Raw genomic sequence first — 13,691 nt, 5'->3', positions numbered from 1 at the left:
AGAGGAGAGTGTATAGAAAATTTGAAATAATGAAATAAAATATCAACTATTTTGAATATGGATTCAACTTTAAAAATCCAAGATCTGTGAAATGAACCATATCATAAGTGTAATGTGGGCATTAAATAGGAGTCTTTAAGATAAGGAAAAAAAACCTTATGCTAATTTTAAAAAATAAATTAATACTGTGTATATACAGTATGATATCCAGTATGTAAAAAAATATATATGAATACCAATACCTATGTTAAAAAATGTAGTGGTTAAATATCAGTTTTATTGTGAGGATTATTACACATTTTACATGCTTATATAATTCAGGGAAATACTTTTTAAAGCCCATTTCATAATAACAGATTAATACAACATCAAAAGAAATTCTTGAATTCTCTATCCCACCTCACAAATCTTGGGATATAAGTAGACTGATTATAATTTATTTTTAAAAATTTCAAAAGAGAGGCCAAGTAGTAAATAAATATGCAAAATCAAGGACTGCTTTTAGAAATATTTGAGCATCTCCTAAAGAAAAGCTTCACAGGAAAAATCAGCTTGTATCCAGAATTTGAGAATGATTACCATAACCAATAGTTATGGTATACTTCTTACCGTAAGTTAAAGAGGTGTAAAAATTCATAAATGGTGCATACATAAGGACTCAAAGGGGACAATATAAAACTAAATATATATCCAAGAACCACTTTAATCTCCACATGGAAGACTACAGAGTAGATACTAGGTACTAGGGTGGCATTTTCAAGGCTGAAAATCCTTCAGATTCAATATTCTGCTATGTCAGTTGTTTCTATATACCACAACCTTAGTCTCATTCCTATAGTGTTAATTCAGACAAGAGAGGTCTTCAGGATTTGGCATTTTTTTTTAAAAAAGTTCTCCTCTATTTAGTTCTTTGGCCCATTTTTTGATTGGGTCATTTATTTTTCTGGAATTGAGCTGCAGAAGTTGCTTGTATATTTTTGAGATTAGTTGTTTGTCAGTTGCTTCATTTGCTATTATTTTCTCCCATTCAGAAGGCTGTCTTTTCACCTTGCTTATATTTTCCTTTGTTGTGCAGAAGCTTTTAATTTTAATTAGATCCCATTTGTTTATTTTTGCTTTTATTTCCAGAATTCTGGGAGGTGGATCATAGAGGATCCTGCTTGATTTATGTCTGAGAATGTTTTGCCTATGTTCTCCTCTAGGAGTTTTATAGTTTCTGATCTTACATTTAGATCTTTAATCCAGTTTGAGTTTATTTTTGTGTGCGGTGTTAGAAAGTGATCTAGTTTCATTCTTTTACAAGTGGTTGACCAGTTTTCCCAGCACCACTTGTTAAAGAGATTGTCTTTACTCCATTGTATATTCTTGCCTCCTTTGTCAAAGATAAGGTGTCCATATGTGTGTGGATTTATCTCTGGGCTTTCTATTTTGTTCCATTGATCTATATGTCTGTCTTTGTGCCAGTACCATACTGTCTTGATGACTGTGGCTTTGTAGTAGAGCCTGAAGTCAGGCAAGTTGATTCCTCCAGTTCCATTCTTCTTTCTCAAGATTGCTTTGGCTATTCGAGGTTTTTTGTATTTCCATACAAATCTGGAAATTATTTGTTCTAGTTCTGTGAAAAATGTGGCTGGTAGCTTGATAGGGATTGCATTGAATTTGTAAATTGCTTTGGGTAGTATACTCATTTTCACTATATTGATTCTTCTGATCCATGAACATGGTATATTTCTCCATCTATTAGTGTCCTCTTTGATTTCTTTCATCAGTGTTTTATAGTTTTCTATATATAGGTCTTTAGTTTCTTTAGGTAGATATATTCCTAAGTATTTTATTCTTTTCGTTGCAATGGTGAATGGAATTGTTTCCTTAATTTCTTTTTCTACTTTCTCATTATTCGTGTATAGGAATGCAAGGGATTTCTATGTGTTGATTTTATATCCTGCAACTTTACTATATTCATTGATTAGCTCTAGTAATTTTCTGGTGGAGTCTTTAGGGTTTTCCATGTAGAGGATCATGTCATCTGCAAACAGTGAGAGTTTACTTCTTCTTTTCCAATTTGGGTTCCTTTGATTTCTTTTTCTGCTCTGATTGCTGTGGCCAAAACTTCCAGAACTATGTTGAATAGTAGCGGTGAAAGTGGACACCCTTGTCTTGTTCCTGACTTTAGGGGAAATGCTTTCAATTTTTCACCATTGAGGATAATGTTTGCTGTGGGTTTGTCATAGATAGCTTTTATTATGTTGAGGTATGTTCCTTCTATTCCTGCTTTCTGGAGAGTTTTTATCATAAATGGATGTTGAATTTTGTCAAAGGCCTTCTCTGCATAGACATTTCTCCAAAGAAGACATACGGATGGCTAACAAACACATGAAAAGATGCTCAACATCACTCATTATTAGAGAAATGCAAATCAAAACCACAATGAGGTACCACTTCACACCAGTCAGAATGGCTGCGATCCAAAAATCTGCAAGCAATAAATGCTGGAGAGGGTGTGGAGAAAAGGGAACCCTCCTACACGGTTGGTGGGAATGCAAACTAGTACAGCCACTATGGAGAACAGTGTGGAGATTCCTTTAAAAATTGCAAATAGAACTGCCTTATGACCCAGCAATCCCACTGCTGGGCATACACATCGAGGAAACCAGAATGGAAAGAGACACATGTACCCCAATGTTCATCGCAGCACTGTTTATAATAGCCAGGTCATGGAAACAACCTAGATGTCCATCAGCAGATGAATGGATAAGAAAGCTGTGGTACATATACACAATGGAGTATTATTCAGCCTTAAAAAAGAATCCATTTGAATCAGTTCTGATGAGATGGATGAAACTGGAGCCGATTATACAGAGTGAAGTAAGCCAGAAAGAAAAACACCAATACAGTATACTAACACATATATATGGAATTTAGGAAGATGGCAATGACGACCCTGTATGCAAGACAGGGAAAGAGACACAGATGTGTATAATGGACTTTTGGACTCAGAGGGAGAGGTAGAGGGTGGGATGATTTGGGAGAATGGCATTCTAACATGTATACTATCATGTAAGAATTGAATCGCCAGTCTATGTCTCACGCAGGATGCAGCATGCTTGGGGCTGGTGCATGGGGATGACCCAGAGAGATGTTATGGGGAGGGAGGTGGGAGGGGGGTTCATGTTTGGGAACGCATGTAAGAATTAAAGATTTTAAAATTTAAAAAATAAAAACCTATTAAAAAATAAAATAAAAAAAAGAATTAAAGATTTTAAAATTAAAAAAATAAAAACTAAAAAATAAAAAAAAATAAAAAAGTTCTCCTCATTAGACATGTTATTAAAACATCTAGCTTTTGCCCCAACAGTGTAGGACCTATTACAAAGAATAGTATGAATGTTTCTTAAAACACTAAAAATAAAACTGTCATGCAATCCAGCAATCCCACTCCTGAGCATATATCCAAAGTAATATCTAATTCAAAAAGATGCATGCACCCCAATATTCATAGCAGCACTATTTACAACAGTCAAGATATGGAAGAGTAATGGATGAAGAAGATATACATGCACATATGTATATAATGGAACATCACTCAGCCTTAAAAAAGAATGAAATAATGCATTTTCAGCAACACAGATGGACCTATGTTGATCCTATATGAGATTACCATACTAAATGAAGTAAGTCAGAGAAAGACAAATATAAATTATTATAAGTGGAATCTAAAAAAATGATACAAGTGAACTTTTTTACAAATCAGAGTCACAGATGCAGAAAAGAAACTTATAGTTACCTAAGGGGAAAGATCAGTCAGTTCAGTCACTCAGTCATATCTGACTCTGCGACCCCATGAATTGCAACACGCCAGGCCTCCCTGTCCATCACCAACTCCCGGAGTTCACTCAGACTCACATCCATAGAGTCAGTGATACCATCCAGCCAGCTCATCCTCCGTTGTCCCCTTCTCCTCCTGCCCCCAATCCCTCCCAGCATCAGAGTCTTTTCCAATGAGTCAACTCTTCGCATGAAGTGGCCAAAGTACTGGAGTTTCAGCTTTAGCATCATTCCTTCCAAAGAAATCCCAGGGCTGATCTCCTTCAAAATGGAGAAGGATAAACTGGGAGACTGTGATTGACATATACACAATGCTATAGATAAAATGGATAATAAAGACTGACTGTATAGCACAGGGACCTCTACTCAATACTCTTTAATGACCTAAATGGGAAAAGGGTCTAAAAACAGAGTGGACATATGTATAACTGATTCATTTTGCTGTACAACAGAAACACAACACTGTAAATCAACTATACTACAACAAAAATGTAAAAATATATTGAGATTTTATTCATTAAAATTATGACAAAGTTTTTTAAAACCTAGCTTTCAGTTATAGTTAGAAGTTACCTTTCTTTTGAGGATATGTTTGCTAGGACCTTCAACAATTTTAATATGTGACATACCTATGATAAAGCCTTTCAAGTAAGTGTTTAGTTTTTTAAATAACAGGTAAAATCTACCAGTGAGCATCTACTGGGAATTTTCTTCTTAGCTATTCATCTTACTAAATAGATTATAAGACCCTAAAGGATAGGAACTCTGTCTTATTCAGACTTGCATTTCCAGAATGTGGCATAGGGCCTAAAATATGTTAAGTGCCCAATTGATTTGTTGGGGAAAAAAAAAAAAATAAAACAAAGAATGGAAGAAGGGAGAGGGATAGGTACATATCCTCCAGAAACCTCAAAGTCTCAAAGAGTGCTAAGTAGTTTTAAAACAATGTTTCTTTCCATGGCTTCTGAAAGCTTATTTTTCAAAACAGAGGTGTGATTTCATGGAGCAATCATCCTCCAAAGGTTGTGTTTCAGGGCATTTAAGAGGCCATCAGTCTTTAAGGTTGTTTGCTGATCTGGAACACTTCATCAAAAACATGTTTTAAAAATTAGAAATGAAAAAATAAAAGCTCTGTGCTATTCAAGACAGATTCCCCATCGATTGAACATGCCTGAATGAATTCTCAAGTATTAAAACAATGATTCATCTTGTAGTAACAAAATAGATGGCATCAGTAGTAAATATAAAATAAAGAGATAAAACAAAGAGCCACTTGTACACATCATGAATATACCCAAGGCAGTAACTGGGCCATATTTTAAGTGACCTATCTCATTGTAACAACATTCATACTGTAGAATTACTCAATTTAAAACAGAAAAGTAAAAAAGACCTGATCCAGAATACAAGTGCTTCCCTAGTATCTGACCTATTCCTCATACATGGTGTTGTAATAGGTAGTTTGACAAACTGAAAAATAGGTGAACTGGACAATGAGGGTTGAGAAAGGAATGCTACATATTTCGGACCATTATGATTATTTATGTGGGGAATCAAACCGTTTGAATATTTTGAGTCATTTTTAAACTATAATTTGAGTATTTTACCATAGTTAAGAAAAATTAGTATTGTAAATCATTTTTTTCCTTTGCTCTGGGGTATTAAACATAAATTATATGTTTGTGTGCATATGCGGTCTTTATCCTATTTGTACCTGTATCTAGATCCCTTGGAAAGACTAGTATGAGCAAAATAGAGCCTTACAAGCCTTTAAAAAAATAAATAAAACAATCCCTAAATTATGTACACTAAAATATAGTGTAAGTTACAATTAGTTGCAATCAAATACATAATAATTATTACTTGTTATACAATTATTCCTAGCTTACCATATGTTTTTATACAAGATGGAATCTCCTAACTAAAAAATATATAAATACTCATTTATATATGATATGGCTATGTCTTACTAATTTAACATACATTAATTGAGTGCTTACCCTAAACCACAATCTGTTAAAGGCATTAGGGGTGCACAGTCTTTTGCTCATGAGGAGTCTAGATTAGTATGTTAACATAGATAAGTCATGAATTACATTATTGGAAATGAATGTTCCACTATAGCTATACTATGTCTAATGATAAACAGGCACATGACTTGTTCAGCTGTAATAGGGAGTTTCAACAGTATATACAACAGTATATACATTTTTCTAAAAAAATATATATATATATACACAATCCAAAAAGGTAAGCATTTCTGCCTGAAAAAGCTTCCAACTAAAGCTACTTTCCTATTGTTTGTCTCTTAAAAAAAAAAAAAAACTTACATTTTTTTTCTCATTATACTGAGAATAAAGCTTTATATAGTATTCCTAGTTTTGAAAATTTAGTCCAGTGAATACAAGCATATATGTGCGTGTTTAATATAAGATTGCTATTATGAAGGAAAGAATGATGACTGTATTTAGGAGGGTTTGCTTCAGTTGGTGGTGATGGTTTACTCACTAAGTTATGTTTGACTCTACACTCACAAAGACTGTAGCCCGCCAGGCTCCTCTGTCCATGGGATTTTCCAGGCAAGAGTACTGGAGTGGGTTGCCATTTCCTTCTCCAGGGATCTTCCTGACCTAGGAATTGAGCTATGGTCTCCTGCTTTGCAGGCAGATTCTTTACCAACTGAGACACCAGGGAAGCCCCTCACAAAGTTAAAATACAAAAAGGCAATAGATATGACATTATTGATTTGGCTACTTTTCCTAAGAAATTTACCTAGATATAATTCACTTTTATTTTCCTAAACATTAGTCCAACAAAGGAAAATATGTATCTGGTCCTTATGTTGTATCCTCAAGAGCATGCTCTGACAGAGGCTGGTGGTGCTCTTTCAAAGTACAATGGAAACCTGATCAGCAACAGAGCTGGTCAATATTGACAGTTCCAAGCCCACCCACTGGTGTGCAAAGAGGCAATGAAGGCTCTGGAATACACTGCCTGAGTTAAAATTCCAACTCTCCCATGCACTAACAATCTCCATGAATCTGGTAAGTCACTTCTCTCTGAACCTCTTTCTCTTTGCTCATCTGCAGTTTGTTAAGACTACATAAGATAATGCATGTAAAGACTTAGCATATTACTTGGCAAAAAGTTAACTCTCAGTACATGTCATATGTCAGTATTTTACCTCACAGGATACAATTAAAGGAACAGCCATAGAGCAATAACCAAGACATGGACCTTAAATCTTGTTCCTTTGTGCTCATTTTAAACCATAGCATCTACTATTGACCCCATAAAATATAGAGTTCTGTCAAGCTGAGTTTGCAATGACAAAGCACACTTATCCCACATGGATATAGCAAGTATTTTAATATGTTAAAAGCCTAAATAAATCATTCATCTACAAAGAAAAGTTAGATGGCCAGTCACAATTTCCAAGCCTATGTCATCAACGTTAATTCCACAAAAGCATTTGAAATGGACAGTCTTTTTCAAATGCCATTATCACATAATTTTGTACAAAATAAAAATATTTCTTCACTGTCATCATCTTTCCCTCCATCTTTATTTCACTTATTCCTTTCATGCTTGCTATTAAGGAAATATTAGAAGGTTCTTGGGTTTGTTCTAAGAGCAAACAAATTGTGTTTCACCAAGTCATCAAATCATAAAGACTAAGACAAAGTGATTTGTTTTAGAACTACGCATTTTTAAAGTAATTTCAGTTATGTAATGAACTTACCATTTTTGCCAATAAATTTTGGAAAATGAATCTTCTGAGAACACTTATAGGAATGAACCATCATCACAAGTTATGTAAGTGATAGTAAACAGCTGAGTTCCTTAATAAGGATGCTAAATATCAATACAATTCACCTAAATAATCACACTTTGTCATTTGCCATCCACCTGAAACTATCACAACACTGTTAATCAGTTGTACTCCAATACAAAATAAAAAAAATTTAAAAATTACTCTTTTCTAATGATTTCTTAATTCCCATTTACAGAAAACAGTGAAGACTGACAAATCAGGCAAAAGTATAGAACTGAGTGCAGCTAATTAGCATGTCCCAAAGCCAACCAAATAACTCATTCTCTACAAGTAACAGGCTGAAAAAATGGAGGAAGCCAGAATTGATACAGGGAGGACACGCAAATAAGGGCAGAACTGGAATGAATACCAGGTAACAACTTGATACTTATTTGAGGAGCAAAATTTTCAAATCATTGCTTTTATATCCTCCTATACTACTCAAGAAAAAAGTGTTACATTAAATCTTTAGAGAAGGTTTTTTTCATTTAGGTCAATTTTCTGCCACTGATTCTTTTTGAACACAGCTTTTATGACTACAGAATCAGTAAGAAGAGCACCTTCTACATTCTTTGGCTATCTAAGTAAGAAAATAGTGAAGTCTAAGCATTATTTTCACCAAATATTTTATTTTTGATAGAAAAGTAATCATTTTTAGAATTTTAAATGATAATGTCTAAAGTTTATTTTGAAACTCCAGTACTTTGGCCACCTCATGCGAAAGGTTGACTCATTGTAAAAGACTCTGATGCTGGGAGGGTTTGGGGGCAGGAGGAGACGGGGACAACAGAGGATGAGATGGCTAGATGGCATCACCGACTCAATGGACATGAGTTTGGGTAAATTCCAGGAGTTGGTGATGGACAGGGAGGCCTGGCGTGCTGTGATTCACAGGGTTGCAAAGAGTTGGACATGACTGAGCGACTGAACTGAACTGAAAGTTTTAGTGACATTAAGACAAAAGGAAAGAATTATTACCCTAAAGGGGAAAACAGTAATGATGCCAATGTCAGAGAAGTAAAAAGCCAATTAATGGTTAGTAAACAAGTCAAAAAAATGTTTAAAAGCAGGCACTTGCCTTTTAGGAATAATTCTGGACAATGCCAAATACTGATCTTTTCATGTAAGTTGAAAGTGAAAGTGAAAGTTAAGTCGTGTCCGACTCTTTGCGACCCCATGGACTGTAGCCTACCACACTCCTCTGTCCATGGGACTCCCTAGGTAAGAGTACTGGAGTGGGTTGCCATTTCCTTCTCCAGAGGGTCTTCCCAACCCAGGAATCAAACCCAGGTCTCCCACATTGGAGGCAGACACTTTAACCTCTGAGCAGAGTTACAAAATATATTAAAATGTTAAAATTTTAAAAATGCAAATACAGGAAATTCTCACCACCTCAGTAACTAGATAAACCTTCCCTCAAAATGGGAGAAATTACAAAATAATAAAAAGTGATGATAATAAGAAGGTAGAATGAAAGGAAAATTTTAAATATTCACTGATCTGATTCATCTATTTAAAAAAGACTGCTATGTATTCTCTGTTTAATAGAAAAATGTTATCTTCTGTAAGACCATGAAGACTCTCCAAAGAGTGACAGGATTACAAAATTCTGGCTCCCATCAGAGTAAACATTATCTGTGTCTACTATTCCTTCTCTTTATGTTGTTCACAGGTGTTGAGTAGACAATCTGAAACAGAATAACCTGGAAAATGATTTATTGTCTCTGTACAGAAAGGTACAAAAACCAGGTTTCTGTCCAATTTGGTAATTTCATTCCTTGGCAGTATTTAAATATGCATAGCAGCTGCAACTGTTCTCAGACCTGACTAATGATTTATCCACTGAGAGCAACCTTTGTCAGGGATAAACACAGAAAATGATGGAGCGGTATTTGGGCATTACACCATGTCTTGAATCAAGCAATAACAGAAATAGACTCTTTCCAAATCATTAGCAGTGTCCCCTTACATTAATCACTATGCATGAAATCCCAATCTCAAAAGCCACATGAAAATCTCATTTCCAACAGAAACTATGAAAAAGCCTTTTGTCCATCTCCATTATTTAGCTATTTCTTTTCTTAAAAAATTGACAGTTTATAGTATCTCTGTTGTCATGAATGTTGATTCACCTTGGAAATATTGTTCATCTCTAGCTTTTGTTTACTAAAAGCAAATAAAATGTCTGGACCTGGTATCAAGCTTAACGTGAAAGCAAACCACCACAATTAAAACTCAATACTCAATCATCAGATAAAAGTCAATAAATTATAATTAATATTTTAATTATTATATTAAACTTGGGAACTGAATAGACAGATTTGTGAATATAAATCCACTTTCTTTGGCTTTGAAACTCATCAATATATTTCTGGTTTGTTTACAGTATCTAAAGATCAGTATCTCTGAGCAGAGACTTGGCTTTTTCTGTGTACATTTTACATTTTATTACTTTATGTTGGATCCAGAACAAGTAATTTTTAAATCAGAAATCTTCAATAAATTGCCAATATAGACCCAAGAGAAAACAGAGACCCATACAATCTTATCCTATAATCATGAAGGTATTAAATGACTTTGAAGAAAAAAGTTGCTATACCCAAAATGCTTTGGGAAACCATGACAGACCAGAATATACCAATCAGAAGCATTAAAATGTGGAACCAACCAAGATACACTTCTAAAGGTGAATGGATTAAAAGACTATGGTAAATCCAGATAAAGGACTATTACTCAGTCCTGAAAATAAATGAACTTCAAGACATGAAAATACATGGAGGAACATTAAGTGCATATCGTTACGTGAAAGAAGCAAAACTAGAGAGAGACTACACACTCTATAATTTCAACTATAAAACATTCTGGAGATTGTAAGACTAAAGATAAGAAGAAAGGCCAGTGGTACCAGAGTGGAGGTAGAAGATGAATAGGCAGAATACAGAGGAATTTTAGGTGAAAATACCTATGATACTACAATGATGGATATAGTCCACTTCTTATTTGTTCAAACCCATTAAAAAGTACCATAACAAAAGTGAACTCTAAGGCAAAGTATTAACTTTGGGTGATTATGATATGTCAATGTATATTCATCTTTGGTTAAAAAGAGAAAAGGGACAATCCTGGTGATCTATGTCTGTAATGAGGGAGATCATTTATGTATGGGGGCAAAAAGTCAGAAAAATCTCTGTACCTTTCTCTCAGTTTTGCTGTAAACCTAAAACTGTTCTAAAAAATAAACTATTTTTTAAAATGTAGTAGGATTTAAGGAAAATACTCTTAGCTAGAGCAACACACACTATAAGTAGGTAGGAATAATTTAATCAACATATAATCAAGAAATACTTGAGTAAAATTATATGAATAATTGGCAACCTCAAAAGAAAACCTATGGTAGAGAGAAAATATGCAGATAGTTGCAAACTATATTATAAATCTGTAGTAATTGAGATGTATGGTATTGACATAACAGACACATATATCAATGGAACAAAATAAAGAATCCAGAAAAAAAATGCATATAGGATCAATTAATTTATGACAAATGAGTCAAGAATGTACAATGAGGGAAAGATGTACTCTTCAATAAGTGGCATTGGAAAAACTGCATAGTAATAGGCAACAGAATGAAACTGGACCATTATCTTACGTCACACATAAAAATTGGCTCAAAACAGATATAAGATTTGAATGTAAGATGCTAAACCATGAAACTCATAGAAGGAATTATAAGCAATAAACTCCCTGGCATCAATCTTGGCAATGATTTTGGGTTTGACACCAAAAGCAAAGGCAACAAAAGCAAAAACAAGTGGAACTACATCAAACTAAAAAGATTCTGCAAAACAAAGGAAGCCATCAATAAAAAGTGAACTACCAAACAAGAGAAAATACCTGCAAGCCATATCTGATAAGAGACTAGTATCCAAAATATATAAAGAACTTAACAGCAAGAAAGCAAACAATGAGTGGACAGAATTGAATAGACATTTTTTTCCAGAGAAGATATGCAGATAGCCAACAGGTATATAAAAGACTTTCAACATGATTAATTATCAGGGAAATGCAAATATAAACCACAATCACCTCACACCTGTTAGAATAACTATCAACAAAAAGAGAATAAATAGAAAGTGTTGATGAGGTTGTAAAAAAGGGGAATCTTGTGCATTATTGGTGGGATTGTAAATAGGATAAAATCACTATAGAGACTGCTCAAAAAATTAAACTACCAAATTATCTAGTAATTCTTCTTCTGGGTATTTATCTTAAGAAAATGAGAACACGAATTTGAAATGATATATGCACCCCTAGTATTCATGCCTGGAAAATCTCATGGACAGAGGAGCCTGGCGGGCTATAGTCCATGGTGTTGCAGTTGGACATGACCCAGCACCACCACTTCTCATATTCACACAGCATTATTTAAAGTAGCCAAGATGTGAAACAATCTAGATGTTCACCAGTGTATGAATGGATAAAGAAAATTTGGTGTGTGTGTATATATATATATATATATATATATACACACACACACACACGCAGCAGAATGTTATTCAGCTATAAAAAAGGATATCTTGCCATTTGAAACAAGATGGATGACCCTTGAGGGCATTATGCTAAGTGAAGTAAGTCAGAGAAAGTAAATACCTAAGATCTCAAAGTGGAATCTAAAAAACAAATACAGAAACTGAACTTATACATACAGAGAACAGATTGATAGTTACCAAGAGGCAGGGGGTGAGGAAAGGCAAAATGGTTGGAGAGAGGTAAAAGGTACAACTTTCACTTGTAAAATAAATGTCACAGCATGTAATGTACAGCATGGAAACTATAGTTAATAATACTGTACTGTATATTTGAAAGTTGCTAAGAAAGTAGATCTTGAAAGCTTTCATCATAAGGGAAAAACTAACTGTATGGTTATGGATGTGAACTAAACTTACTGTGGCAATCATTTCACAATATATACAAGTAAGTCACTATGCTTACACCTGAAATCAACATATGTCAATTATATCTCAATGAAAAAGTTTAAAAATAGGAAGCTAGGAAGATTGAATACTGGGAAAATAGTTTTTACTGATGAAATTCTAGAGGAGCTTTTCATAAACAATGGCAAGGTATTTTTCAAATCATCATCAAAGAGTAAATATTCAAGAATACTGGCTTAACATAGCTTTGGAAAACAGAAAAAGAAAACACAGTTTTTGTTATTAAGACAATGTGGCATTAGCCAAATGATGAAGTGAAGTGAAGTTGCTCAGTCATGTCCGACTCTTTGTGACCCTATGCACTGTAGCCCTCCAGGCTCCTGTGCCCGTGGGATCTTCCAGGCAAGAATACTGGAATGGGTTGTCATTTCCTTCTCCAGGGGATCTTCCCGACCCAGGGATAGAACCCAGGTCTCCCGCATTGTAGGCAGACACTTTACCGTCTGACCCACCAGGGAAGTCCAAATGATAGACATAATGAAATGAACAGAATAAGACTAATGCTTATCTAGAAATATGGTACAAGATTTTGTAGCACAAAAATCAGTAGGAAAAGGGTACATTCAATACTCCTGGAACAACTGATTTACCATATTGAAAAATAATAAATTGTCCCATTTTTAAAATTTCCACATAAAGAATAAAAAGTAAGTAATTTTAGAAAAGAAAATAAGACCCTTGATATTGATTATGGAAAGAAGTTTTGTGACAGCAAAAGCCTAATCATAAAATTTAACCTTGTAAAGAAATAATATTTAAAATCAATATCAGAAAATACAACAAATTAGAAAGATAAGCCACATAATAGAATATATGTTTATTCAATATACACTTGGAACACTTGGTATTTGCAGAGACACTTGGAACACTTAAGTGACAAAATTAAATAAAAGTCCCCAACCCAGTGGATCTCACATTCTAGTAGGACAGGCAGAGAGATAGAAAATAACATAACAATAACTTAAACATGTTACATTAATTAAAATGCAATATAAAACAAACATATTATTTGATAATAAACATAAAAACATAGCATGTTAATTATCTGTTAGACCTAT

The sequence above is a fragment of the Ovis aries genome, chromosome 1, assembly GCF_016772045.2.
Source record: "Ovis aries strain OAR_USU_Benz2616 breed Rambouillet chromosome 1, ARS-UI_Ramb_v3.0, whole genome shotgun sequence".
Taxonomy (NCBI): domain Eukaryota; kingdom Metazoa; phylum Chordata; class Mammalia; order Artiodactyla; family Bovidae; genus Ovis; species Ovis aries.
The sequence above is the reverse complement of the archived record's forward strand: the minus strand, read 5'-3'. Positions refer to the sequence as shown.